This window comes from Anomalospiza imberbis, chromosome 8 (assembly GCF_031753505.1).
Source record: "Anomalospiza imberbis isolate Cuckoo-Finch-1a 21T00152 chromosome 8, ASM3175350v1, whole genome shotgun sequence".
Taxonomy (NCBI): domain Eukaryota; kingdom Metazoa; phylum Chordata; class Aves; order Passeriformes; family Viduidae; genus Anomalospiza; species Anomalospiza imberbis.
In genome coordinates, this window is record NC_089688.1 from 6,874,303 (window position 1) to 6,886,686 (window position 12,384).

Sequence of the window (12,384 nt, forward strand, 5' to 3'; positions counted from 1 at the left end):
GCAAGAAGAGTTTGTGTGAATCAAGACTGCACCATAGAGCTTTGGCTTCTATTTTATGGTGTATTTTAGGAATCCACCTAACTGAAATGCTGGCTCTTTGCATTAAAATTAATGTTAACTATAATTCTAGCTCAAATCTTACCTATATTCATGGGAACACATAGTCTCTTGACTGGAATAACCTTGCTAAGCTTGTCTGGAGCATAATCTTTTTTTTTTTTTTTTGAGGGATATTTTTCCCCCTAGGGAAATCTACATGCATGTGCAAATGGGGTTAGAAATGCCACTGATGTCCTACCAGTTAATTCCAATAATGAAAAGGATCATTATGGCAATGCATGAGGTTTGTGTGCACCAGAGGGATAACAAGAGTGAGGAGAACACACAGTGAGCAGAATACTTGTCTTTGCATGGCCTAGAGCGAGGGGGAAGCTCAGCTTGTTTTCTAACAGAAAAGGAGCCAGATCACAGTACTTTTGCTGCAGTTAAAGAGTTTGGGGTTTCCAAATACTTTCACTTGACTCAGTCATTACAAAACCTCATCCTGATTCTGAAACTATTTCTCAGTTTCACGTTTCTGTTAATCATAAAAAGGTTTCTGTTTCCCCAGGTTACTTCTTGGAAGACAAATTTAAAGGAAGCCAGTTTCTTTCCCCCAAAGTGCTAATGTTTAATTGATTAGAGTCAGGATGCCTCATGATAGTAAAATGTTTGCTCAAGATTTGATAAAGATTTACAAGGTCAAGCCATTAAATGTTGAATAAACTACATTGTTAGAACTGGTTGTGACTGAGATAGACTTTCAGGCTACAGAATTTACATCTTGAACAGTTTATAGTGGCATGAAAATATATTTAATCCTCTTGCCTTCAATATTTAATGGATGTTTCATTGGGGTGGTTGGGTGGTGGGGTTTTTTGGTTTTTTTTTTGGTGGGGGGGTTTCGTGTGTTTTGGTAGTTTGGGTTTTTTTGCTAACATGCTGCCAGTTTTATTTTCTTACTACTTGCTTCTCTTACAAATTTTGTTCTTTGGTCCCTACTGCATTTTAGCAATGTTGTAAAATCTTTCCTTTACCAGTACAGAACTGCATTTTACAGTTTTAACTTTAATGGTGCAAACATCGTATAATTTTCAGATGATTATGGACTTGAGAAGGTTCTACTGTCATCTGCTGCTGACAGTACAGCTTCCATACTTGCACATGCTTTTCAGCTATATCCTTTCTTCCAAATTCCTGGTTTAAAACCTGTTCTGAAAAAAGAAAAAGAAAAAAAAAAGCTTGCAATGTTTTTAATTTTTTTTTTTAATTTTTAACAGCACTGCCACTTGCATTTATGAATTGTCACCTGATTTTACTTAAAATTTATTATTGCAAGGGATCTGTTATTATGTGATTCAGCAATCAGTCAACCTTTGGTAAGTTTTCCAAAACACTTGGATTTGTTGAGGGCTGAAATTGGCACTTACCTGGACATTGTGGGTCAGCTGTTGTTCTTGTTCCCATGGATGAAATATCTACAATGAAGTTGTTTTGGACTAAGAAGGGCAGAAATGAGTACTGAGTTTGGCTGCAAATTCCAAATGGATGAGTGGACTGTGAAATTAGCTATGACATCTACACCTTTTTGAAAATGCCACAGTGGTATCTAAAGTGAATGCTTCCTCCAAGCCTCAGATCTCGGAGTTCAATGAAAGACACAGCAACCTTATTCCCACAGGGACAGAAGGAGCCGGGGAACTGTTTTCCTGGCAGTTATGCCCTCATATTAAAGTTGCTCACATGGTGCTCAGGCTGCACTTTCTTCTTCCACAGCAAATCCCCAAAAATAGAACAGACACTGAAAGCCTGACACTTGCTACGGCTTTATAATCCAAGTTGGCCTAAGGCTGAGGTGGGGGAAGTCTCAGCAAAGAGCAAAGATTCAGCAAAGACTTTTTTTGTTTGTTTTTCCCCTCCCAAGTGCTCTGCTCAGAGGCAGGGTTCCTGGCTGCTCCTCTCCTGTTTCCAGAGCAGTTACATAATGACTGCACATTTCAAAGATAGGTTAGCGGAAGCCATTAAGGATGTTTTCCATCTCTGGACTGTAGAAACTTAAGGTGGTTTGTCAGCCTAAAGAAGAAAACTTCCCTTGGAGGAAAATTATTATCTTCTGCAAATGCAGCTTTAATTCACTGTTGACATATTCAAATTTGCCATTCATCTTATTAAATCTGTTTTACTTCAACTCTGTTAACTAGGGTACATCTCCTCTAAGATTATTCTCCCTAGTGGTGGATATATAAAATAATATTTAAGAAAAAACATTTCTGCAACTTGAAGCAATGGCATTTCCTATGAAACCTTAACCTGATGTTTAGGATGCCTCTTACTGCATATGAAGTCTGTGCCAGTTGGATTCTTCATCAAATTCCAGTTATTTCTTTTAACAACTGTATGGTGAGGTGGGAGAGGAGAAAAAAGCAATAAGAAAATGGAAGAGGAAATTCAAGTGTCAGTTTGCACAAGTATGAACTGTATAGGAATGCTTTGTGTGTTAAAATCAATTGCAAGCCTGTGTAGAGATAACTAAAACTTTCTCCAGTGTTTCCACTGTTTCTGAAATGCACAGGTAAGTAGCATCAAGTAAGGAAGGTTCTATTTCTTTTTGGTTAAATGAGCACTGCTTTCTTTGCCCCAGAGACTCAGATCATTTTAATGTCCTTGCAGATCCTATGCCTCTTTTGAGGGACTTTCCATTATGTAAAAGTAATCCCCATGAGTCAGTGAGGGAATAGCCTGTATCTGAGGCAGGCTCAACCCTAAGAGATGAATCTGAAAAGCTCACTCCAAGCCCTGCCTTAACCCTCCAAAAATCACAGCCCATTGCTGAGCCTTGGCCTTTGGTCTCATGTCGCTCTCTGACTTGTGCAATCCCACAGTTCAAGGCAGGACTGCTTCCTTTCAGGAAGCACCCTGAATTCCTGCTGAAAGTGGTCAGTATTTGTCTTTAATACATGAGTTAGCTTAGGGAAGAGACCAAACCAAGCAGCTATAACAACAATAGCTTCTCCAAAGCCTTGTGAATCCAAGGACAAGGCTTTACTATCTATATTAGATGTGGTAAGTGGCTAATTGCTAACCAAAAAGCAAAAGTTTTTGAGGTTCAGCTGTTGTAAGGGGCAAGAGGATCAAAGCAACCCCTAGCTAGAAACTGTCCAAGTGAGTTTAGACTGGACATGAACATGCTACAAAATTTCTATAGCAGACCTGTCTGTGCCTATTAGAGTGAGCCACTTGCAAGTTTTCCAGTGACACTGTCTGAATGCCTTCCAAATCAGTCACTTGGGGCTCTATTTATGTGTGAGAGAGCACTGGGGTTTTTAAGACTGAAGTCACTGGGCTGGTGGTTCAGCCTCTCTCTTCTCCTCTCGTTGTCATGGGGTATTTGTCTCCTGGAGAAAAGGAGGCTTAGAGAAGGGCTCATTGCTCTGATCTTCCTGAAAGGAGGATGTAGCCAGCTGAGGGTCAGCCTCTTCTCCCAGGCAACCAGCAAAAGGATGAGAGAACATAAACCCAAGCTGTGCCAGGGCAGATCCAGGCTCAGTATCAGGAGGAATTTCTGCACTGAAAGGATGGTTAAGCATTGAAAGCCTGGGCTGCCCAGGGATGTGGTAGGGTTGCCATCCATGGAAGTCCTCAAAAAAGGACTAGATATGGCACTTAGTGCTGTGGTTTGGTTGACATGGTGGTGTTTGGTCAAAGCTTGGATTCAGTCATGGAAGTCTTTTCCAGCCTTAATGATTTCATGATTCCAAGATGGGATTGCATGGACTGAAACACGCAGGTAGGAATCTGCCATTTGCTGTCTTGCTCGAATGTGTGATGCACAGACTTTTGCATCCACTGTTTCTGAGCCCAGGAATTCTGTGGGTTAAAGGAAACCAGTGCACAATAGATGCTCTTTGCAGAAGAGGTGGTTCCCCTTGCCTTATACATCTTTGCAGCCTGTTTTATTGGGAAGTGTTACAAGCATCCCTTGTGAAATAAGGATAACACCAGCTGTCCAAGGCTCAAATGCTGTAAAGAAACTCTTTCTGCCTTGTTGAAATGTTGAATTAATGATTCTGAATATTGACAGCAGTTGTGAAGAGCTGTTCATCCTAATCACCATGGTGCTCCTGCATGCCTCTAGCTCTGCTAGCAGGATACATCTGATGCCTGATTTGTGCTCAGCAGCAGGTGCTCTGTAAGACTGTTAAAATGCCATGGCCATGTTGGGTAAGGAGTGCTATCTGTGACAAGTTTCTGGAGTCTTCCTCAAATAGGGAAAAACCACGGACAATGGCAATCAAAAGTAGATCCTGATGCTCACAAAATGGTAGAGGAGCTCTGTAGGGCCTTGTGCATGACCTGCAGTGTAGATATGTGGAATTAAAGGCATCACATAAGAATAAGGAACATTCCTTGTCCTGTTTTCAGGTCAGGGATGTAACACACATTTACCTGCTGAACAATTTGGTTTTCTAATTTTTCTAGTCATTCCATTACTTGCTGTAATGATTAGTGGACAAGCTGGAATACTTAATTTTGAAGTAGATTGCAAGGGTTTTGAAGATAGATCTTGTTACATAAAGCAGTTGATGGAGGCTGTATGTCAGAGTTGAAAGCCCCTCTAGGTTCAGCTATTACCCTGAGGTTTGGAACCATCCCAAATGCAGACCCTGCACAACTCTGCCTCTGGATTAGCACAGGAGCATGGCATTGATACTTGGGCTGCTAACCTGCTGTAATACAGCATTCGGAGCCTTTCTTCTGGCAGTCTTTGCTGTAAGCTCTTCAAGTAGCAGAGCCCAAAATCCAAAGAAAGTTTACCATAGGTACAGTTAAACATTTATGTCTGGTTTACAGTAAAGTTACAGAGGAGTTCCCAAGTTGTTTCAGTGAAGACACCTTTTTTGTGTTTGTACTTTTTTGGTAAGGAAGCTCCAATAACCAGTAAACAGATAAAGTTTTCCAGTTCTCTTCACAGTCACTGGGGAGATGATTCACATAAACTTGGAGAGAGTATCACATTGCACTGGTAGGACACACTGGATATGTTTACATTGTAGTTGTCAGACGAAGCAGGTTTTCAGCTAATTTATTGATTGTAAATTGTCCAAGCTCTTTGCAAATGCAGTGAGATTCCCAGACCTTGAGGCAGAGGGTCCAGCACAGCACAGTGTTTTGCTGCAGAATAAAAGGATTGACAGCTCAGAAGCAGAGCAAGCATTAACAAGGGGAGGACAGGAATAAGCAGGAAATCACTGTATGAAAGCCAGGACTTCTGAGTGGCAGAACAATGCCCCACACCTGCCCAGCACAGGCTGTTTCCTGCATTGTCACATGTGAGCCACTGCAGAGGCTCAAGGAACATGTCTGCACAGCCCCTCCTTACCTGTTCTTTGCAAACCATGGTAAGTAAAAGAAAGCAGCCTGAAAGCTGCAGCCCCTTGGTGAGCTTGCTTCTCATCTTGAGAGCTTAGATGGTGAAAGTGTGATGCCAACAGCAGGAGATAAGCTTTTCTTGATTAATGCTTCTCTTTGGATGCAGAAACCCACTTACAAATTATTTTTTCAGGAATTGGTTATGATTGAGTGCTATTGTGGGCCTGGGTGTGGATGCAAATCTTGTCTGTCATTACTGAGTAACTCTGCATATGTCTGCACTAAATGCAGACTAAGGGTGTTTACAGTGGACAAATCTATATTTAGACTAGCCCTGGGTGTCAGCTTGACATAAGCTTAAAAATAACCTTCTCCCATTGTGGAATCTTGCTTTCCTTTTGGTCTCTGCACTCACCAAGTTTGTCTTGACAGTCAGAATTAAAGGATGTGGGTTTTTTGGGGCTCTTTACAGACATTTGGAGTGCTTAATTGTGAACAATTTCAGCACATGCTGTTTTGCCAACAGATCAATGCATGAGCATAACCAGAAAAAGGGAGTGTAATTTGGGATCCTGGTCTCAGCCTGTGAGGACCCAACACTAGGCTAAGGGCAGCATTAGAAATAATGCTACATCTGAAGTGGCAGGACTGCATTATACAGAAAAAACTGAGAGCATTTGCATTGAAAGGAGACAGCAATGAGATGTGTTTAGGTTTCTGGCTGTTTCTTACTGCTACTATTATCCTCTCCATTTAATTGACAGAAAATAAATGCCTTCCTTGATACTTTAGTATGGTTAAATAAGAGTGGGAAAAGCTAACTCAGGTCCATTAACTTAGTACTCAAGCACGATGAAAAGAACATGTCTGTACTCTGCAGAGTCTCACAGGAATGTATTGTGCTGCTTCCTGCCCTGGCAAATGTGTGCCATTAAACTTCAGTACCCTCTGTTGGCAAGAAACAGATGAATTTTCTGCAGGCAATAAGCAAACACTGCTTCTGAGGAGCCATCCTGAGGACTGATACTTTACCTAGTGACCACCTCAGCAGAAATACTTGCCTTTGATTTGAGATTCCAAACGTGGGCCAAACAGATGACTTCAGCTCCAGAGCAAAAAGATGTCAAAGTCTTTTTTGTATAGTCTTTGCAAAGACTAAAAGCTGCCCATGGGAGGAGGACTGAGGATTTCTGGAGCATCTGACTGTCCAGCAGTGAATGGTTCGAGTCCCACTGGAGCAGCAGCAGCAGCGTGTGATGCTGGTAGCAGCCCCCTCCTTGTCATGTGCCAGCAGGGAGAGCCTGGAGATCATCCTGTGTAAAACAAACAAGTCATTATTTTCTTCTAGGATGCTCTGTAATGCCTTTCAGCCACCTCACCGTGGCCTCTGCCATAGCTCTGATTACTGCAGCCTTCACTGGAGTTTGGGACATTCTGGGATTTGCCTTGTTCCTGATCACAATGCTTTTCAGCAGTACTAAGTTTCCAGTTCTCTATTTTCTGTCCATCCACTGCTGAGAGTGAAAATATGTTTAAACATTTTGGATCATATTCTTCCATAGAGGTGATTATTCTAACCCATTAAAGCATGAAGCTAATACAAAATAGAACTCAGAAAGGAGATTTGATATTCCAGATTAAGAACAAAAAAGCAGAGATAGCATAAACCAGTCTGCCTCCCTCTAGTTAAACAAGCACTTTATGTGCCCTAAATACAGTTGCTCAGAAAGGAGTGATGGGGGAAAGAATAAGTTACTGAATTGTTTTCTGACAAAGTGATTTATTTATGTATTGTGATTTCTTTAACATGCTGGTATTTTCACTGTCAACTGGTTCTCTAATGTAACCGTACATACTCATATATACAATATTTGCTGCTATAAGAGACAGCTCTGACTCTGTAAGGAATCTTCTGCTCTCTAAAGAAGACGGAATCTTTTTCCTGAAACAGTGAGTGCTTTCTTGAACTGTCCCAGTATGATAATGCACCATCTTAAATGGGGATTAGCTTTACTGTGAGGGGCATGTAACAGGATCAGGAAAGGGAAGTTGGGGTTGAACAACATAAAATTTGTATCTCGGTAAAAATAGCAGTTGTGGTTTGTACTGGCATTGATCTTTGTGAATTTATGGCAAACCTGAAGGTCAAAAGGGACCTATGCCATAATAAAAATATCCTGCTAGATATTTCCTGGAAGAAAATAGAACTGATAAATCCCTTTGCTTAGAGATACAGGGCTAATTTTATTTCCATTTTACACTCTTAGCAGATGTGATTCATGCTGTCAGCACTTACTTGTCATTACATGGTGCACTTTTGTGTTTTAGTTGAAGTGTGTGTGATTTTTAAAATAGCTTTAAAATAATGTGATTTTCCCTAATGTTCTAAATATGGAAAACTTCATTATTTGCCAAACCCAAATAGTTCCTTTATCAGTTTAGGGAATGCAAATATATGCAACAGCTTCAGAAGATTATGTTACGTAAAAATTGTCACAATTCTCTAGTTTGTTACAATAAGCTTTCACTAAGAAACTGTACCTCAGACATCTTCAAAAAACACTCCTTGCAGCTGCATTGGTTGATTGTGTTGTGTAGCAAGAGCATTGAAGTGATAAGCAAGTTAAAATTATTTTGATTAAATAGCTTTTCATTCATTTGCTAATACCCTCATGAGGACATACAGGTGATGTCCTCATTACCTACATAGGCAGCGTGAGAACCTAAAAAGCCCTTCACCCATTCAGTCATGGAAAAGTAAAGAAACAACAAAGAAATTATAGACTACAGTTTTTTAAAGCCAGATGACTGCTGCTTTTATTTTCTTGCAAGCTTTGCATGTGATGTTTATTTTGCACATATGTAGACTTGAAGACTAACATGGAAAACTGATTTATAAAGCAGCATTTGAATCATAGGATGGTTTGGATTGGAAGGAACCTTGTAGATCACCTAGTTCCAGCTCCCCTGCTATGGGCATGGACACCTTCCACTACACCAGGTTTTCAGTGCTCCATCCAGACTGGCCTTCAACACTTCCAGGGATGAGACATCCACAACTTCCCAGGGCAAACTATGCCAGGGCCTCACCACCCTCACAGTAAATAATTTTCTCTTATTATCTATTATACACCTCCCCTCTTTCAGTCTGAAGTCATTCCCCAGGTCTTGTCACCACATGCTCCTGTACAGAGCTGCTCTCCATCTCTCTTGTGTGCCGCTGGCCGGTTTGTCAGACGTGCTTAGGCTGGGGACACAGTTCATCTGAGCACAGACTTCAGGCCTTGCCCATGTTAGGGGAGCTCTGTAGAGGATGGTGGTGTGGAAACCTTGCATTTAATGTTATCAGTGAAAGCCAGACTGTGGGAGGGACAATTCTGCCACTATATCTGCATCTTCCCAGACAAAGTAGGCAATATTCCCTGTCAGTGTAGCTGTGATGGCACCAGGGAGCTTTGTGGTACTTTATTGGCATCTCCTAGGAAATCTGTTTCTTTGCAGCTAAAACAGTCTTGTTCCCTTTCACACAAATCTGAGAGAAGGTGTAGTGACCCTGCTTAAAGTGGTCAAATAGCACTTGACAAGCCTCATGCTTCTCACCTCTCACACGAAGGGTTAATTTATAACTTCAGAAGTGTTGTCTTCTGTGGCTGCTGAAGACAAGTGAGTGTCCTTTAGACTCTGTGAGTGCATCAATATTTAATATGTCTATTTAAATTAAACTCCAGTCAAACTACTGATTATTCTCCTCACCTTGTTCCCCCTTCAATCATTAATGGACATTTTCCACAAGCAAGTTAACAAAAGACCTAAAATGGACTTTGCACATGTTAGCCTTACCCTTTCACTCCAGACTCTCTCCTCCTATGCTGATTGCATAAGGGCTGCAAAGATACAAAAGGATGCTCCCCAGCCTGGAGCACAGTTTAAAGAACAACAGCTGATCAAATCTTTGGAATTAGGTTATGAGATTTTCCTCCATTGCAGAATCTGGACCTTCTTTAAAAGCAAACAAACAATCACAAAAACCCCAACCAAAACCCCCCAAACCTGCTGCGTCTTTACCCAGGGTGATAATCCTTTTGATCACATTTAGGGTGTTCAGCACCAGCTACATTCCTTGCTGGGAAGGACCCCTTCCAAGAGGGCTGTTTGAATACCTTCTAATTTTCCTCTCTGTACCTTCAGGAGCTGCTGCTAGTGCACTGACTGTGAAGTAGAGAACGTTCCTCCATCATCTGTTCACTGCTACAGCTGCGAGTGACCCAGAACAGCACATCCTGCAACCATGGTGTACCAAAACTCAGGTAAAATTTAACTAGGTGCTGCTCTCATCCCTGGTCATGCTACACAAGTACCTTTATCCTTTGAATTCTTAGACCCCAAAAGCTGAGGGGAAAAGTGGCTTATAGAAATTATTCAGTGTTTTACTTAATTTTCTACTTTAAAGTGAGGATTTAAGGATTTAAGAATTCTGGTGATGTGTGGGATTAAAGTGTGCTTATGAATGGTGCAGCTATGGCACTGTTACAATTCACTGGGCCTTGGAAGGCCATGTAGGAAGGGTTTCTGAAGGGAAGAAATGAGAAGATTTACCAGTGATGTGAAATCTAATCCAAATGGCAGTAGCCAAAATACTGTAGGCCAAGTGAGCAGAAACCTAGAGTTGAACAGAGAACTGCATTGCTTGTTATGAAACCAGGTACAAAGGAGACATGGAGGAGGGACTGTTTCCTCTAACCTTGTTTTTCTGTGGCTGGTATTCCCAGTTCTGTTTTTTGCCAGCAAGGCTGGCCTCTCAAAATTATGGTATGCACTTGACTGGCATGTTCATATTAAGAACGGGTTTAATTAAAACAGGGGACTTGTCATCAGGAGGACATTCAGAGAAGTGAGAGTAAAGCAATTAGGGTCAATAGGTATTCACTTAAAGTGCATATGTATTCTCAAGTGGAGTTTCTTGTTCAGGTCCAAAGCTGCCTGTGATCTGAACTCTGGTTTACATCTGACTGGGCTTGCTTCCCCTGCATAAGGATCCAGAGTGTGTCGATGTACTCCTGTCACTGATGTCTTAACTCTTCTGGACATTCCTGTTCAGCTAAACCATTGTGAACTTGTAAATACACTAATTTTTTCAGATGCTCATGACCAATTTTACTAAAGTATTTAACTTTAGCCCACAAGATTGTTTTTTAAGCTTCTGTATCAAGCACTGTAATAGGAACTGGAGCTTTACATGCACTTGTTTGCAAAAAAGTTTTTATATTGAAGTGAGGCTTTGATTGAAGGAATCAGCACATCTTGGACAGTTAATTCAGAATTGCTGTTTCCCAGCCATCTCTTGTGTGGCTGCGAAAAGATTTTGGTTACCCTTTCAATTTCAGCCTGTGTCCTGAAGCCCAAGAAGCAATCAAAGTAAACAGTGGCTGTTTACTGTCTGGGCAGCTGTTTTCAGTCATTAGTTTCAGCAGCTCCAGTGCCCGTGTTCCCAAAATACTGTGCTTCCCAAAGAAATCTCTGCAAGCACAAGCTAGCCTAGCTTTTCCTGATATCTGTAGCAGTTACCTGGGAATGGAATTTAAGCCTACTCACCTCTTTTACTTGTCTAATGCATATGCAGAACACATCATTCCTTTTGATTCACAGTAACCTCTTACAGCTCTTGAAGTTCTCTTATGTTTCCCCTCTTCCTTCTCTCTAGGTTAAATGCCATTTATTTCAGTTCTCCTCCCTGGAACAGTTTTCTAGAGCTCTGGGAGTTCCTGTTCTCCTTTTATCCCCCTCTCCCCCGCCTTCAGTTGGCTGCCCTTTTCGACATGAGATACGCAACACAACCCAACGCCAGCTGAGATGTCTTAGAAGTGAGGCTTGAGTTTATGTCATTCTTCTGTCAGTCCTTCCAGTAGCAAGTATTAATTTTGATATTTACCTGAATACTTTGAGGTGTGGATCAAGACACTTTCAAAGACATTTGAAGTTCACAAACCTTTGTAAATATTGCATGAAGGAGTAAGTCTGGACCGCAGGTCTGAAAAGGGGAGCGATGCCATACCTGTAGGAACTGCAGAGGCTGTGGACATCTGAGGTTGCATCAGAATTTCAGGTCTAGGAATATTTCAGCTCTCAAAATTTCACTAAACTCTGGGGATGTTTATATTTCCACCTGCAGTGTGTGGTTACATGAGCTCTAATTGGATAGAGGTAGCAGCAGAGCTGTCACGCTGAACACACCCGGGGTAGAGGCTTGCTGAGGGTTCAGTCAGCTCCTGCGACAGCCTTTGCAGTCTGGAGGGTGAATATTGCCGGTGGCTGAACTTGACAACTACCTTGCCGTATGGCTGACAGCGCGGGACGTGCCATGCACACGGATCCGGGCCAGGGCTGTGATGAGACGGCCTCTGAAGGCAGTGGGTGCGCTGATACACGAGTGAGTTGTCTCTCCCCGAGCGGGCAGGCTGGGGTTGCAGTGCTGTAGGTGCGCTGCCTGCATCGCTGTCTGCAGCGCAAGTTTGCGGCCTTTTGGCATGGCTGGTGGCGGGATCTAGCGCCCAGCCCCGTCCTGCGGCCGTTCCGCTGCCTTGGGGACCCGCGCAGGTTCCGAGCCGCGGCGGAGTGCCCGAGGGAGCCCGGCCCTGCGGCTGCCTCGGCACGGGTGCAAGGAGCGGTGGATGGCGGTGGGGATCACCGAGCCTCGGGGCCAGGCCCTCGCTGAGAATGGGGGGGCTGCGCTGGGGACGGGCAGGGGCAGCCGGCGGGACACGGCGGCGAGCGCCGCTCCCCCGCCGCCGCTCGGGGCACGGGGGCGACTCCCGCACGGCTCCGCTGCGGCCGCCCGGCCTCGGGCTGGGGACGACCGTCGGCCGGGAACGCGTGTCCGCCTGTCCCCGGCGACAGCCGGGCAGGGGGAGGCGGCGGGGCGGGGGTCTGCCCGCGGAGCAGGAGCAGGAGCGGGGCAGGGCGGCGTTCGGCGGCGGA

At 43.2% G+C, this 12,384-nt stretch overlaps 1 long non-coding RNA gene across 1 annotated transcript; it reads right to left on the reverse strand.

The window, feature by feature from the left end:
• Window positions 1–1,091: 1,091 nt before the first annotated feature.
• Window positions 1,092–1,689, reverse strand: LOC137478550 (uncharacterized). The gene is made up of 2 exons (XR_011001634.1): window positions 1,470–1,689; window positions 1,092–1,248 (listed from the first exon to the last, which is right to left on the reverse strand). It is a non-coding gene; the product is annotated as an uncharacterized lncRNA (long non-coding RNA).
• Window positions 1,690–12,384: the final 10,695 nt, after the last annotated feature.